The 17247-nt window shown below is 37.9% G+C and overlaps 1 protein-coding gene and 1 pseudogene across 2 annotated transcripts in view; both read left to right on the top strand.

Moving 5' to 3' along the window:
• Positions 1–17247, top strand: part of CFAP299 (cilia and flagella associated protein 299) — a 746834-nt gene that overhangs the window by 584482 nt on the left and 145105 nt on the right. The gene's annotated exons all lie outside the window — the stretch shown is intronic.
• Positions 1111–1278, top strand: LOC127483367 (U2 spliceosomal RNA; annotated as a pseudogene).

Genomic DNA, 17247 nt, shown 5'->3' with positions numbered 1-17247 from the left:
CTGCCAAAACGTTAGTATCATCTACATGTTGGTGTCTCAGTTGTCCCTAAAGCTCTGTTTTCTACTTTTTCTTTCTTTTCTTTTTGCACTCAACAGTTTCCATTTCCTGTTTACAGATTCACTGTATGTTTAGTCTGCCTTTTCAAATCTGCCTTTGAATTTCACTAGTGCATTTTTTCATTTTGGTTTTTGAAACTTTCAGCTCTAGAACTTTTTTTTCTGGTTCTCTTTTTATTAATATGTCTATTTTGATCATACCTTATTTTATAGACCTTTTCCATGTCTTCCTTTAGTTCTTTGAGCATCTTCAAGAATAATTTTAAAGTTGTCTCGTAGATGTGCCACCAGATGGTTTTTAGGGATAGTATCTGCTGAGTTATCTTTTCCTCTAAATAGACCAAACTTTGCTCTTCCTCTGTATGCCTTGTTACTTTTTTGTTGAAAATTTAAAATTTTAACCCACCAATGTACTGTCCCTGAGGATAAAATTTACTTCATTTCTCAAGGGTGTCTGTTTTTGATAGACTTTTAGATTGTTGTAGGCTATCTCTATGTCAAGAATAAATTTGAGTTGTAAATTCAAGAGCTAATAAGGTCTTCTTAGAGTATGCACCTTTCCCTGGGTATTTGTGGTCACTTTTTAGATTTCCCTATATATGTAGTTATTTTTACATATCTCTGTTTTTGCTATTTGTCTCACAAAAGGGAGAAAGAAAAAAAAAAGAGAAAGGCTAGGGGGATATCACTGGCTGTTTGAATTTCCTGAATTAACTTCAAGAGGAGGAGAGGTATAATAAGATAGGGAGAAGGGAACAACTGTGACTACCCACATCTTTGTCTAGACTCACATGACCTAAAGTGGCAATCAGTGATCAGAGTACAAATCTCCAGTATTTGAAGTATAGGATCATTTTTGGCCCTGCCTAACTCCCACAAGCTTTGGGCAGGTTGCTTTAACTCCTTATCAGGCTAGGAATTAGATATGGGCAATTGCTTCTGTACTAAGAGATGAAAATGACCAAAATTTACAGTAATTTACCATCTAACTCTTCCCTTGGTGGTTATAAGCCTTCAATAGACTCCAGAGTTCCAATACATATATGTATGTGCATCGCTTCTAGGCCTTTTGGCTAAGATCAAGTGCAGCATATATGTATGTGTGTATATATATATATATATATATATATCAGACAGATTCTTCGAGTACAATTGTTTTTCTCAGTGGAAAGACAGGTTTCTTAATCTTCCTGCTCTGTTTTCTTCTTAGAGTCCTCTCAAGATGCTATCCTTTTAACTGTTAATCAAAATAAAATTACTAATGCGATTTTACATTTTATTATTACTCACATTTATATTTTATACTCATATCATATCTTGAGTAAAGTAGCCACGTTTCAAATGTGTAATAACTACATGGGGCTAGTGACTACTTTAATGAGTGATTCGGCTATCGGTAAGAAAATATATTTTAAGCAAAGAAATGTCTATTTTATGTCACTCTGATAGTAATTTGGAAGATTGAGTAGAGATGAAAGGATTGGGGGCAAAAGAAAGAGCTTGAGAGTTTATTGGAGAAGCCCACATAATGATGAAATGAATTTGAAATGAAGTGGTAATGATGGAGGTGGTATTGAAGGTTGAACCGATAGTTGAGCTAAATGGACACTACTGGTTATTTGAAATAGGTATGAAGGAGCAGGAGGTCCCAAGAATGATGCTTCATTTATGATATAGATAGATCTGTAGCTAATTGTTTGATTAACCCAAATGTGAAATACAAAAGCAGGAGCCAGTTTGGAGAATATGATTAGTTTCGTTTTGTATATGCAAAGATGGAAATAGAGGTATTCCTGATTATATACAGAGCTTTGCAGCAAGCATTTAGACAAAAAAAGAGGAGACTTGAAAGTCATCAGTGGAATGGAATACAGAAATCCTTAGAAGGAAATGAAGCCACTCGAGAAAAATCTATAGAATGAGACAGGATGAGGGTTAAAAGGATGGACCTCACAGAATATCAGTATGATGTAGAGTGGGAGAGCCAATGAGTAGAGCAGTGAAAGTGTTAAGTAGAAGGAATGGTCAGCTTGGAATTCTCAGTCTCGATAAACAACATCTCCGTTAACCATTTACCAAAATCATAAATTTAAGAGATATTCTAAACTCTCCTTTTCATTCGACTCCCATATTTAGTAGGAAGTCCAGTTCCAGATGTTCTTTAAAACCTATTGTATCTTTTCTTTTCCCTTCCTTTCCTTTCCCTCCGACCCTTGATCCCTTTCTCTCTCAAATTCCATTCCCATTGCATTGGTCCAGGTCTGTTTGCTACTAGGAAAACCGAATGACCCCTGCTTCTTCTATGGTCTAATTTCAATTTGTCTTTTCTACAATGTTGCCAAAGCAGTCTCTGAATTTCTCTCTGCCTTCCTCCTTTAATTCTTAAAAAAATGTTATTTAATTATTTGAAAGGTTGAATTAGAGACAGGGAGTAAGAGAGAGAGAATGAATCTTCCATCCCCTGGTTTTACTCCCCAGATGGCAGCAATGGCCAGAGCTAAGCCAAGCTAAATCTAGGAGCCAGGAGCTTCAGCCAGGTCTCTAACGTGGGTGGCAGAGACCCAAGTACTTGGGCCATCTTCTACTGCTTTCCCAGGCGCATTAGCTAGGAGTTGGATTGGAAGTGGATCAGCCGGGATACAAGCTGATGCCCGTATGGGATGCGGGCCTCCCAGGCTGTGGCTTTCCCCACTGTGCCACGATATTGACCCCCATCCATTGACTTTTCTTTTACCATTCCACTCTAGGCAGTCACTGAACTCACTGTAACATCCTGTGTTCCTCAGACACACCAAGGGATTTCATGCTTCCACATCCATGCGTAGACGGCTTCGGCTGGAGTGCCTTTCCTTTCACTTGTTCTTTTGTTTATTCAGCAGATATTTATTAAGTGTCTGTCCTAGCCGGGCAATGAAATATCAGCTATATGAAGATGAATAACATGCATTTCCTAACCTTCAGAAAGTTCCAAGTGGAGAAGTACTAATAAATGTAATGTAGTGCGTGAAACACTGTTGGCTTCTTTATATAGCCCAGAGCTACACTAAAGTAGATGATGTACTTGAGGATGAAAGGAATGAATAAAGAACAGTGAACATAATGAACATGGTCCTGGAAACAGAACGCAGCTTAGAGGCAAAACTCTCTGTTGCTGGAGTATAAAAGGTAAGGCGGGAAGTAACACGAATGAAGCTAGACAGGGCATAGGAAACCAAATTATGGAAAATTTTATATGAATAGCTAAGAAGACGTCTGAAAACTCTTCAAGCCTAGGCATGTTGTAATCAAGATGGTGTTTTATAGATATTATTCTTGACACATTGGGAAAATGAAACTGGGGACATTATAATAAGGCAAAAGAGAAGTTAAGAGGTGGAAATATCCCAGCTGCTGTGGGTTGAATGTTGTGTTCTCCTCAAAGTTATATGTTGAACTCTTAATCTCTAATATGATTGCATCTGGAGGTGATCCCTTTGGGAGATAAGTATTGTTATGGTGGAACCTTTTAAAGGCAGGACAGAGATGAATTTGCTCTCCAACATATAAGGACATGGCAAGGAGACTGCAGTTTATAAACCAGGCAGATAGTCAGATAGTTCATACCAAGAACCTGACCATGCTGGCGCTTTAACCTAAGACTTACGGTCTCCACGACTGTGAGAAGTAAATTTTTCTGCTTAAGCCATTCAGTCTGTGATATTCTATATAGCTGCCCAAATTTAGTAAGACACCAGCTGAAAGAACAAAAATTGGGCGGGGGGGGAGGGCAGGCAGTGTGGTAGAACTGATGGAAAGAGAAGGGAATATCTATAGACATATGCTAAAACACATGTTTTTAAGAAAATGAGATACAGAATTCAGAGGAACTTATCTTAGGCTTTGGCATAGGACAAAAGCTGCCCGTCCCTTTTGGATTGAATGGATGGAAAGATAAGTAAAGTTGAGAATCAAAGTCAAGGCATAAGGGCCATTATGTTCTCTGTAAACTAAGATGTTTATAAATTTGCAAAAACATGTTTTACCAGTTTTATTTAATAAACAAATAAAAATAGTATATATTGATAATATACAGCATATTATCTTGCCATTGACATTGAGAATAATAAAATCAAGCTAATTAACATATCCATCATACCACAGAGGTGTGTGAGGTTTTTTGTTTTGTTTTGTTTTTTTGTCTGAGATGGTGAGAGCTCTTAAGGTCTCTTAACATATTTCAAGTATGCAATACAGCATTAGATTCTCTATGCTATGCAGTCAAATCTCCAAAACTTGTTTGTCCTGTTTAATTGAAAAGTGGTAGTCTTTGACTAACATTTTTCATTTCTCACACCCCCCCCCAAGTCCTGAAACCACCATTACTTATCTGCCTCTGTGAGTTCAATACTTTTAGATTTTACATGTGAAGCCATGCAGCTTGTTTTCTTTCTATGCCTGGTTTGTTTCATTTGCTATAATGTTCTCCAGGTTTGCCCATGTCATTGCAAATAATAGGATTTCCTCCCCCTTTATAGCTGAATGGTCTCTGTTGTATATGTAAACCACATTTTCTTAGCCGTTCATCTATTGATGGACACTTAGGTTGATTCCATGTCTTGGCTATTTTGAATAATCCTTCAGTAAACAGGAGAATACAGATATCTTCCCAACATACTGATTTCATTTTCTTTGAATGGTTCTCAGAAGTAAGATTACTGGATCATATGGTAGTTCTATTCATTTTTAATTTTATAGAAATTCCATACTCTCTTTCATAACCACAGTACTAATTACATTTACACCAATAATGTACCATAGTTCTCTTTTCTCTTCTTCTTAAGCTATACATGTCTTTCTGAAAATAGTATTTTTTTTCTTTTTACTTTTTAAAATTTATGCAAAGGGGACAAATTTCATATATTTCACATATAAAGTTTTAAGAGAATATGATACCTTTCTAAAAGTATTAGGTGATATTTAATGATGGTTTTATTTTACATTTCCCTAATGATTTTTGAGTTTGAGCATTTTCTCATGTATCTGTTAATCATTTATATGTCCTCTTTTGAGAAATGTCTGGTCCCTTTGCCCATTTTAAAAACAGAATATTGGTCTTCTTTCTATTTATTTAATAGAAAGCTTTATATATTTAGGATATTAAATATTTTCTCCCACTTTATAGTTTGTTTCTTCATTCTTTTGATCTCTGTTTTGTGACAAAGCTTTATACTTTGATGCAATCCAACTTTTTTATTTTTTCTTTTATTGCCTGTGCTTTTTGGTTCATATACAAAAGTCATTGCTTAAACAATATCAACAAGCTTTTGCTGGATTTGGACTTCTATGTTTAAATATTAAATCACTTTAAAAGGGGAGGGTTGTGGGTGGGAGGGACGGTATGGGGGGGAAGCCATAGTAATCCATTATTCGTACTTTGGAAGCGTATATTCATTAAATAAAAGTTAAAAAAAATATTAAATCACTTGAAAATTTACTATTTATATATAAACTGTAAGATACTAGCATCATAATAACAAAATATTTAAATAACTAGAGCACCTACAACAAGTCTAGATAATTAAAAATTCGCTGAATTGTTTTGTACTTTTAAATCTAAAGATAGAAACTTCAGGGAAGTACCTTTAAATGGTATTGCAAACCATTTTGTGGGTATAATAAAGGCATACATATTGTTAGCATATGAGGAAATGTGGTAGAACTTAATAACATTTATTTTGTTGTTATCTACATAATTATATGAACTTCTCTTTTGGTTTTGAAATTTTCATGCAGATAATACATAAATTTAGCCATTTTATCATTGCTTCTTCCATTCTCCTCCACTTTAGATATCATTTCTATTAATTTATTCCTTTTTTTAAAAGATTTATTTATTTGAAAGCAGAGTTACAGAGAGGCAGAGAGAGAGAGAGAGAGAAAGAGAGGTCTTCCATCTGCTGGTTCACTCCCTAGATCGCCACAACAGCCAGAGCTGAACGGATCAGAAGCCAGGAGCCAGGAGCTTCCTCTGGGTCTCCCATGTGAGTCCAGGGGCCCAAGGACTTGAGTCATCTTCTGCTTTCCCAGGCCATAGCAGAGAGCTGGATTGGAAGTGGAGCAGCAGGGACTCAAACCAGTGCCCATATGGGATGCCAGCACTGCAGGCATTAGCTTTACCTGCTATGCCACAGCACCGGCCCCTAATTTGTTTATTTTACATGCCTCTTATCTTTCTTTATTCACATAATTTATCTCTAGACAATTCTGAGGAACAAAAGTACCTTAACATTCTATTATATTATAAATGACCTTGACAAATGGAAGATAGTCAAAATTATCAGATGTGATGATAAAGTTTGCTGTTATCTTAGAGGGTTTGCTGTATTGCCCTTAATCTTGTAACTAATCCTCTTATTGCTCTTCATTTTATAAATTAAAAACACCTTGAGTCACAAGTATACTAAACTGTCCATTTTTCTCACTGAAATTTCCTTTTTGAGTACACAGGCATACACCAGGAAGTGGTATTTGGGTTCTATATCTAAGAGACATTCTGAGGAAAGTGAGATAAATAAGTTCTTCCTACTGAACTATATACTTCAAGAAATTAAGGGTAACATCTCTTTCATTCATAAAATAATTGATTTCAAAGTAAAAAAACATATTTAGCAAATAAAGTAGAAAGCAGTTTTTGAACATCTATCCAGAGCATAGTAGTACCTAAAAGCTCCAAGTACAAAAATAGTCTCTGCACTCAAGTGTCCTATAATATTCTGTGTAGAGTAATTAACATCATGTCAGATTACAATGACTTTACTATAAGAAGGATATCTTGAAAGCCATAATGATAAAACAATCAAACAGCTAAAAGATATTGTGGGTATACTCGTTATGCATTCCTGAAACTAGAGCAAATACACATTCATGCTGATTGATTTCACGTTTGTGAAAGGGAGACTTGCTGAATATGTTGAACATGCCTCTTATGTATGAACATACTACATATTTTATCATTTAACATTGTCATGTTAAAGAGATTAACACATAATTCTCCATATTCTGTTTACAATTTCAAAAAATATTTTGCTTGCTTTCTGAATTCATTTTTCTAAACATCAATTCATTATATATTTAGTGAACATTTACTATGTCAAAGGCCCTATAGAACTCGAAATTGCAAAAATGTCCTTAAGGAATTGACAGTCAAATACAGAACCAAAATATAATATAGAACATCTATATAATTAATGTATTTTCAAAGAGAGACTAATTCAGTAAATATTTCTTGACCCTCTACCTTGAGCTTGTTGCTTTTCTAGAGACATCACTAAAGATTATGCTACAAAACAAGCCAGCAAAAATCTCTACTCTATGGAGTTCATTGTTCATTTGCAGTGCCGTTGGGACTGCAAAGAAAAGATTTTAATTCCAGTAATTACAGAAAGTCAGAAGAAACTAGACAGGGTATACCATTTATGTTGGGTCATGAAGGATAAACTGGAATTTTCTGGGTCAACAAAGAGGTGCTGAACGTTACTGGCAGAAGTGGCACCCTTTCCAATGGCATCGGTATAGACCTGGGAGCCAAGTATCAATTTACATGCAACACTCCTTTCCTCTTAGATAGTAAGAAATTGAGGAAATCTAAATGACGTTAGTTAGCAGAAAACCACAGGGCATCTCTGGGATGAGACTTGTTAATTATTAACCATCTAAGATGTTAGTTTTCTGTTAATAATTGAAAAATTATACACCCAATTATATAAGTATACTTTGAAAGTGAGAACCACCTTTGAACTCATTCACAAGGCATCAGAAATGTTAACTGAAGAATGGTAGTTTATAAAGTTGCACAAGGTGCTTCTATTAGAAGCAAAATGCGTATGTGAAACAACAGAGTTCTGTACTTTAAATAGTTTTTATGTAAATGTATAATCTTAAGAGAAGGAAGAACAGTTATAAAGAGGGTAGAAATAAACATTTTTGTCAAATATTTTGTTAGATATATTTTAAATAAAATTTATTTTTAAAATAAAACATGTCTATGGCCATACCACCCTGAATGTGCCTGATGTCATCTAAAATGAAACATGTGATGTATGTTTTAAATGTGCAACTAATTTGTGAGCACAGCAAAGGAATGTATTCTGACTTTCAGAATTACTTTAGTTTAGATTCAAAATTAATCTGCACATATACCTGGTGTGAAGTCACTAACTGTGGGGAGCAGGGTCCGTCTCCCGCAACATGGTGGGGTGCCCAGGAGACAAATAAGTACTGAGACTGTGGACTGAAACTAACTCTATGCATCTGATCTCCCACCATATGGCGCTGAGAGGGAGTAAACAAATCTTACACAGCTGTTTCATCAATTAGCTGGTTCCTGATCCAACCCCTGATTGGAAGAAAGTGGCGTGCTCAGCACGCGGGCAGCGGAGCATGGATTGGTGGGAGAGGACTATAAAAGAGAGAGAGAGACAACAGGCGGGCCCCCTGAGAGAGTTGGTGGGAGAGCTCATTGGTGCCGCTCCTCCGCGGAGGTGGGGGAGCAGCAGCAAATCCGGGAAGGGCCCAGGAAAGAAAACAGCGCCCAGTGTCCTTCCTCCACGAGTAGGGGAGCGACAACTAACAAATACTGCAGTAAGCCATATATCCCATGTACTCTTTTTTTTTTTTTTTTTTTTTTTTGACAGGCAGAGTGGACAGTGAGAGAGAGAGAGAGAGAAAGGTCTTCCTTTACCGTTGGTTCACCCTCCAATGGCCGCCGCGGCTGGTGCGTTGCCACCGGTGCACCGCGCTGATCCGATGGCAGGAGCCAGGTGCTTCTCCTGGTCTCCCATGGGGTGCAGGGCCCAAGTACTTGGGCCATCCTCCACTGCACTCCCGGGCCACAGCAGAGAGCTGGCCTGGAAGATGGGCAACCGGGACAGAATCCAGTGCCCCGACCGGGACTAGAACCCGGTGTGCCGGTGCCGCAAGGCGGAGGATTAGCCTAGTGAGCTGCAGCACCAGCCGCCCATGCACTCTTATCACATTGATGCACTAGATAAAAATCAGAAACTATATAAGCACATTTATTTAATGCTTGGAAAAATTCTTGGGCTCAAATGCTTTGAAAAATTCTTGAAGCCAAATGCAGTACATAAAACCATCAATTTTTAATAAATAGGCTTTAGTAGTAAAATACATTTAACAACTGAAATTTAGCATAAGCTCTTTTCCACTTTCATCCCTAGGTCATGGTATGCTATACTGAAAGATCCTGTTCTTTTTATCTCATTGGTTTAAAGTCAGCTTTCACATTGAATAAGCATAATAATGAGCATACTGATAGTTTACTGCATACCTTTGACTGATGACATATTTCAGACATTTCAAACATACATACTCAGGAGCTAGTTCATTAATAATATATTTTGTACTTAGAAATCAAAACACAGCCCATTTCAACGTGTCCTGGTTGAAAGGGTGGGGTCAGAGAAGAGTAGGAGTAGCTCATTGATGGAATCACCTTATGTCTAAGATTTTTAAAGTAGCTACATACACATGTAACAAACTGGGAAAACCAAGATAAGAACTGCCCACAGACTGTAAGCATTTTAAATGCTTTTAGTAAGGGGGAAAGAAAAAAGGGGAAAGGGGAAGCATCTTATTTTTATTTTATGATACGAAGCTTTTTAAATAAAAGTTATACATAAGGTAAAGCATTTAAATGAAACTATGCAAAAATTCAAAAGTTACATTTCAGGATTTTCATTCTGAGACTGCAATGAGTTAAACCATTCAGTTTAGTAGTCAAGAATTTCTAAGATTCATTTGCTATTATGACAAAACCATATTTGTTGAGAATTCTATTTGAAGAAGGTATTTGGCATTTGTTGATTGTAACATGTGGCTACCCTGGATGACCTTTGCCGAGTACATTTGCACACAAAACAGTGCAATCATCTGTGTAACCTGAAATACCAAATATAATGATGTGATGTTGAGCTCTATTTTAAGTGATTTCCTATAGAATAGCACCATAATTTCATGAAAAATGTTGAAATAATTTTGCATTCAAGTGTATACTCCAAAATACCCCATAATACATTCTGAATTCTGATGTACAGGGAACTTATTGAATTTTGTGGAGTAGAAGTCTTTGGTTTCAGTATATATTTCATGGTCAGCCATAATGCCTTTGAGTTGAGTATATAGCGATCATTTCTGTCTTTCCCTAAAATAAGCATTGCAAAAGTTGCTAACCTGCCGCTCCATATGCTGCACATGTTAGACATTAGCTAATGTGAGTTTTCCAAGTATCTCATACATGTGACACATTTAGGACTAAGTGCTTGTGAGGGTCTTGATTCTGAGAGCCACAATTACAGGTTAGAGCTCATTCTCCTTTTCTATTTGTGGTTCAGTTTTAATGTGGTCATGGTACAGTCACATGATTTACAATCAGATACATGAACCCCTGAGTTGAGCCTCACATAAGCATTATACATTTATATGCACACCTTCCAGATGCAGGAAAATGCAGACATTTTCATAATGGATTATTCAGACCCTTTTGAGTGGGGAGAAACCAATCTAAAGCAAAAACAGCTTTTACATATGGCATCCATAGCTGTAATACTATTTTACATGAAAGTGCTCAGATGAAGCAAATATGTCCTTAACAAAGACCAAAAAGAAAGAAAGAAAGAGAGCAACAAACTATTTATAGCTGGAGTTGTCAAATTTAGAGTAAACCTTTTGCCTCTAACCACATTTGCTTCAGAATTCTTCTGACTAATTGCAGGCTACTCCTGCCTTGCATGGAGACATCTGCACTGTGGCACACCCTATAATTACGTGGGAAGGGATCACTCAGGATTTTGTTGATAGTGTACTATAGCTAAACCCTTTGGCTAGGAACAGGGGAATTACATTGTCTCAATGTAGGGGACAAAAAGTAAAACTTTTAAGGAAGTACAGTTGTTGACAGAATAAACCATGCAAGTGTTCCATGATAATGCCTCATACTTTTTCTTAACTATTAGAGAAACCCTTTAACTTCTATAAGAGAGAAATGGAGCAAAGCAAGGATTTCTACACAGGAGGGATTATTCCTCCAGTACATGTTGGGAATGCGTCATAATTGACACCACCCTAGTTTTATCACCCCTTGACTATTTGTTACAAAAGCTTCTTAGTATAAAAACCTGGCAGCTTGCATCATGATTTCCATTTTCTTTTTTTTCTTTTTTTTATTTAATGAACATAAATTTCCAAAGTACAGCTTATGGATTACAATAGCTCCCCCCCCCCATAACTTCCCTCCCACCGACAACACTCCCCTCTCCCACTCCCTCTCTCCTTCCATTTTCACTATTTCCTGAAAACTATTAGTACACTTGCCCCAACTCTCATTTCATCATTCTGCAATACTCTAAAACTTCAGTGAGTGGCTCCTATCCCTTCCAGGACAAAGACAAGGTCCCCTTACCTGGCTTTCATGAACCCCCAAAGCTGCCCCTCATAATCTTCCTTCTGTATACTTTCTTTTTTAAATACTACAGAGAGCGGTAAGAGACAGAGAGAGAGAGGTCTTCCATCCTCTGGTTCACTCCTCAAATGACCTCAATGTCTGGAACTGCTCCAGGCCAAAGCTAGGAACCAGGAGCTTCTTCCAGATCTCCCACATGGGTGCAGGGTCCCAAGCACTCGGGCCATTCTATGCTGCTTTCCCAGGAACATTAGCAGGAAGCTGGATCAGAAGTGGAGCAGCTGGGACTCTAACTGGCTTCCATATGGGATGCTGGTGCTGCAGTCCGGGGCTTTAACCCACTGTGACACAGCGCCTTGGGCCCCTACACCCACATAGGAGATGGGGAAGAAACACCTAGCTCATGGCTTCGGACTGGCATAGCTCTGGCCGTGGCGGCCATTGGAGAGTGAACCAGCAGATGGGAAGACCTTTCTCTCTGTCTCTTCCTCTTACTGTCTGTAACTCTACCTCTCAAATAGATAAATAAAATCTTTAAAAAAAATAAATTTCAATAATCTTTTACCAAGATATTTCTGGTGTGCAAATTATATATTTTAATTGATAACTTTTCAGTGATATCATATTTTTACCCAGAAGCATGTGTATTCAATATGCATTGCAAAAATATATTTCCAAAACAAATATACATATTATAAATTATATGTAATCATCATTGTGTAACTGTTCCTTAAAACATGATTTTAAAAAAACGTGATTTTGAAACGTGCTTTTGTTACATAAATTGTGACCAGCTATGGTAATAATTTGCTCCTCATGTTAATTTTATATTCATTATATTAAAATGTTGACATGCCTGAAAGCATGTAGCCTCAGTTTTCCATTGAGTTAATAAGATGGGAGTATTGGTGATTGTTTCACTGAGTTGTTAATAATTTGCGCTTCAAGGACCATGACGAAGGCTATGGTTTGATCTCCTTATGATCTGGTTAATGTTGCTGTGTACTGCAGCTACAGACTGTTCTGGTTACCACAGGTGGCTGACTCACAGATCTGTGGGGTCATGCAGAGAGGTGACCCACCAACACCAAGGTAGTGGTGTCTGCTTTGTGTTCAGTGGGCAGTTAGTGGAGAAGCTGCTTTGCCAGACAGTGAGTTATAAAGAACTTCAAAGACTAGAGATAAGGCATTTGGCACTCGAGACTTGCGAGGCTAATCTTGATATAAACTGAAGGCCCAGAACTAGAAGTGAAAAGAAAGAAAAGCACTCAATGAAAGACATGGAGACAGAAATTTGGTGAGGCAGAAAATTGAACAAATCTGGAATAAAAGGGAATGTTAAGGGAAGTAGTAAACAATATAAAAATGTCTGTGTGAATATAAGTTTAAGGGAGCATTTTGAATAAAAGGAAGTTACAGAAACAACAGAGTGATGTGAAAGGTTCTTGTGATGGCATCTACACAGTTCCAACAGTGGGTGATAGTCTCTTTTCAATAAGTCAGAGTAATGCTAAAACTTAACTTTATAACACAGGTAAATACGATGCGTCTATGATCTGGACTGGGTAACATAACTTGATCCATGAGTCACAGCTGCAATGAACTGTCTTCCTATATTCATGAACTTAAACCTTCTATTTGTCTTTCATTTACATGTATTTGAAAGTGAGAGAGATACACAGAGACAGAGATCTCCCATCTTGCTGGTTAACTATCCAAATGCCCACAACAGCCAAAGTGAAGCCAACCAGAAGCCAGGTGTCTGGAACTCAATCTGGGTCTCCCACGTGGGTGGCAGGAACCCAAGTACTTGGCACATTGCCTGATGTGTCCCAGGGTGCACATTTACAGAAAGCTGGACTGCAATTGGAGGAGCTGGGACATTCTGATAAGGGATGGAGGCATCCCAAGCAGCAACTTAACCACAACACTAGGTGCTTATAGTGCCAGCATCCCATATGGGTGCCAGGTTCTAGTCCTGGTCACTCCTCTTCCAGTCCAGCTCTCTGCTGTGGCCTGGGAAGGCAGTGGAGGATGGCCAAAGTGCTTGGGCACCTGCATCCATGTGGGAGACCAGGAATAAGCACCTGGCTCCTGGCTTCGGATTAGTGCAGCGCCGGCCATAGTGGCCATTTTCGGGGGGTGAACCAACGGAAGGAAGACTTTTCTCTCTGCCTCTCTCTCTCAGACTGTCTGTAACTCTACCTGCAAAATAAAAATAAAAAAATACGATTCAACAAATGCTCAAGAATTGCTCCTCCACTCAACTCCATTCTAATTTTTTCGAGCATACTCTATTGCATGGAAGAGAATGGAAAGTTTGTATTTCTCCAGTCCCTCTACCACTTGGATTTTGTGTGGGATCTGGCTGGATTCTTTAAAGTGGACACAGTCTGTGAGATATGGAAAGCAGCAGTGAACACAAGGAGGTAGATGCCACATATTAGCTTTTATTGTGTCTTCTTGCTGGTACAGACAAGGAGGCATGTGGCTTTTCTGTGACAGTTCTAACAGAGCCAAGTGTCTCTGTTCTCTGGATTTGTAGGCCTTGAAAGTACCCAGGACATCTGTACTGGTACATGTCAAGGCTGATCCTGCATGGTCTCATACCAGCAAAATACGAGGCCTGTCTTACCCATGGATTTTGGCTGAGGCATTTGGACATAGCCAGAATTGCTGGTGACAGATCCCTTATGGTGGCAAAATTAGTATTCCCCCTACCAGGCCAATTTTATCATGTAGTTCTGGAAATTGTTCCCAGAATTTCCAGCCTGTTCCACTTGACCGTCAGATGATTTTATAAACATTCAATTTCACCTTAATTCATTTCATATTTCATTTCAAAATTTCATATTAATTTTTTTCTTATGTGTAAAAGCCAGAGTGCAGCTGACCCCTGATTGATGAATGTGATCATCTAAATAATACAACTTCATACAGTCAAGAGCAAACTGCCTATATTTAAGATCAAATTAATGAGCTGGAAGATCAAACTGGTGTGTAACATGTGATATGACAAGACCTAGAGATAGAAAGTATAACAGAAAACCTGAAACCTAAAAGATAAATATGCAAGTACTACATCAAATTTGTCCAAGAGATGTACTAAAGGATATTACTGAGAAACTGCTGGGGAAGACACTAAAGAATTTTAAATTCCCAAAAATTGAAAACTGGAAAAAAATATATATTCAGCTTGTGTGTGTGTGTGTACCATCTTGGCACCAAACCTCCTTGGAGGACTAGCTGATGCATCTGTTGAAACTCACTGTTGTTCTGTTTCTCCCTCTGCCTATTCTTGCTTCTCTTAGCCTCCACAAATGTACTTTAAATGATCCTCAGATGACTTATAACACCTACGACAATATCAATACTATAAAAATAGTTATTACTTATATTGCTTAGGGAATAATAACAGGGAAAGAAAGTCTGTATGTGTTCAGCACCACTGAATTTTTTCAAATATTTTCATTCTGTCGTTCATTAGTTTGTTGAATTCATTGATGCGGTGAACACACAGCTGTGAGAAGATACATATATTTTCTTCTAGTGTTTTTATAGCTTTTATACTTTAGTCATTTTTGATCTCTGCAGAATGTATTTTAGTTTTATAATGTCATCACTGGGGGCTGACACTGTGGCATAGTGGGTTACGCTTCCATCTGCTGCTCTGGCATCCCACATGGGCACCAGTTTGAATGGGGGCTGTTCCACTCCCTGATGATAGCCTGGGAAAGCAGCAGAGGATGACCCAAGTGCTTGGGCCCAGGCACCTACGTGGGTGGCCTGGAGGAAGCTCCTGGATCCTAGCTTCAGATGGGCCCAGCTCCACCCATTGCAGCCATTGGAGAGTGAACCAGCAGATGGAAAACGTCTCTCTCTCTCTCTCTCTCTCTCTCTCTCTCTCTCTCTCCCTTCCCCCACTCTGTAACTTGACTCAGATAAATAAATAAATCTGAAAAAAAAAAAAAGAATGTCATCATTTTTCTTACTTTGTTTTGTTTGACTCCAAATAGTTTGGCAATTTTTACCAAGAGCTTTTATTTAATGAACTGCTCTTTCATGGCTTCTTTAAAACAATACTTTTGTATACTAGGATGTATTTACTTGGGCCTACTCTCTTTCATTCTGTTGCTCTGACAAGATGTTTGCTATCACTAGAATAGTAAAGTGTTTGTTGCTTTTTATACTTTATAACTAGCCACTCATGCTTTGTTATTTAACACATCATTCATCATTCCTGCATTTTTTTTCAAGAAAATATAAGGACTCTATTATTAGAGTGACAGAGCTACCATCCACTAGTTCATTCCCTCAATGCCCACAACAGCCGGGCTGGACCAGGTCAAAGCCAGGAGCCAGGGACTCAAACCAGGTCTCCTACACACATGGCTAGAACCCAGGGTCAGCATCCGCAGAAAGATGGATTCAGGAACCAGAGCAGGATATCGATCCCAGGTACTCTGATATGGAATATGGTGATCTTAACTGCTAGGCTGAATGCTTGCCTCTAAGGAATAATTTTATTAGATCCCTCCCCCCAACCAAAAAGAGGAATCTAGATATATAGCGATTTTATAAAATTGAAGAAAGCAGGTCAAAGCTATCTATATGGAGATTTGGAACACCTTGACATTGTTTGACATAAGGCACTAAAAATAGTGTGCTGTCACATTAAAATGTCACCTAGGATCATGAAAACACAGTTTTCCTCAAAATTATTTCAGAGTCTTCTAAACTGAAACATTAAGTATGAATAGAATCAGATAATTTAAATTACTGTAGCTCAATGAAGGGGGTGGGGTAAATTAAAAATATCTCTCTCACGGGAATGTCCCATGCAAGGATAGGAAAACACTTCAACCTCACAGTATGATAAGCTAACTTGAAAAGTGTGTACGTGGAATTCAAAAAGAGACAATCATTAGAAGAACTGGTGGACATATGAAATATAAAGAAGACTGGAAGAATGTGATTTCCTGTCATTTAGGTATATTAGGAAGTCATTGTAGAAGAAATTGATTTCATGTGCGGCAAGGCAAGGCTGACAGTGAAAATGGTTAAGCTATGCAGATTTTATGCTGTTTTCAAACATGGACAATGTGTTGTCAGAAGCAATGAAGACTTCAGAGAATAAAAATGAACTACATTTGCAGAATTCAAAGCAGTCACAGGACATTTTGAAAACAGCCTTGGTTTATCAGCACTCACTTAGGCCAGCCCTGTTCAGGTGAGTGCAGATGTCCTAGGACGTTTGGTGGTGTGTGTGTTAAGCTGTTAGTTCAAAGAAGAGATCACATGAAGTAGTACGTTTTGGAGACTGTTGAGAGAATAGAATCCACAATGATGATCCCAGTGAGCTAACCATATCCACAAAAATAACTCTGTTTTCAGGACATGTAAGCAAAGTAAGTGGCCAAAATTAACAAGATTTCTAAACAAAGAACAGGGGGAAATTAGCTAATTGATGTGGGTAAAAAGATTGTAAAATGTATTAAAACAATAATTAGGGAAGTGAAAGAATTTTTCATTTCTAGCCTACCTTAATGATTCGTATAAACACTAATTTTAGTCATTTCTGTTTCTCCAAGCTGAAAAGATCTAAGTGGAAACATTCTAACTCATAAAATCTAAAAAAGCTTTTAGCTTCAGTGAGTGCTGAGTCTCAATATGAAACTGACAAAAACAAATACAGCAATGTTGTCAACATCATGCTGCTTCCCTTTCAGAGATTC

This window comes from Oryctolagus cuniculus, chromosome 8 (genome assembly GCF_051225735.1).
Source record: "Oryctolagus cuniculus isolate XC-2025 breed Fujian yellow rabbit chromosome 8, ASM5122573v1, whole genome shotgun sequence".
NCBI lineage: Eukaryota > Metazoa > Chordata > Mammalia > Lagomorpha > Leporidae > Oryctolagus > Oryctolagus cuniculus.
This window is presented reverse-complemented; position numbering and strand designations above follow the sequence as displayed.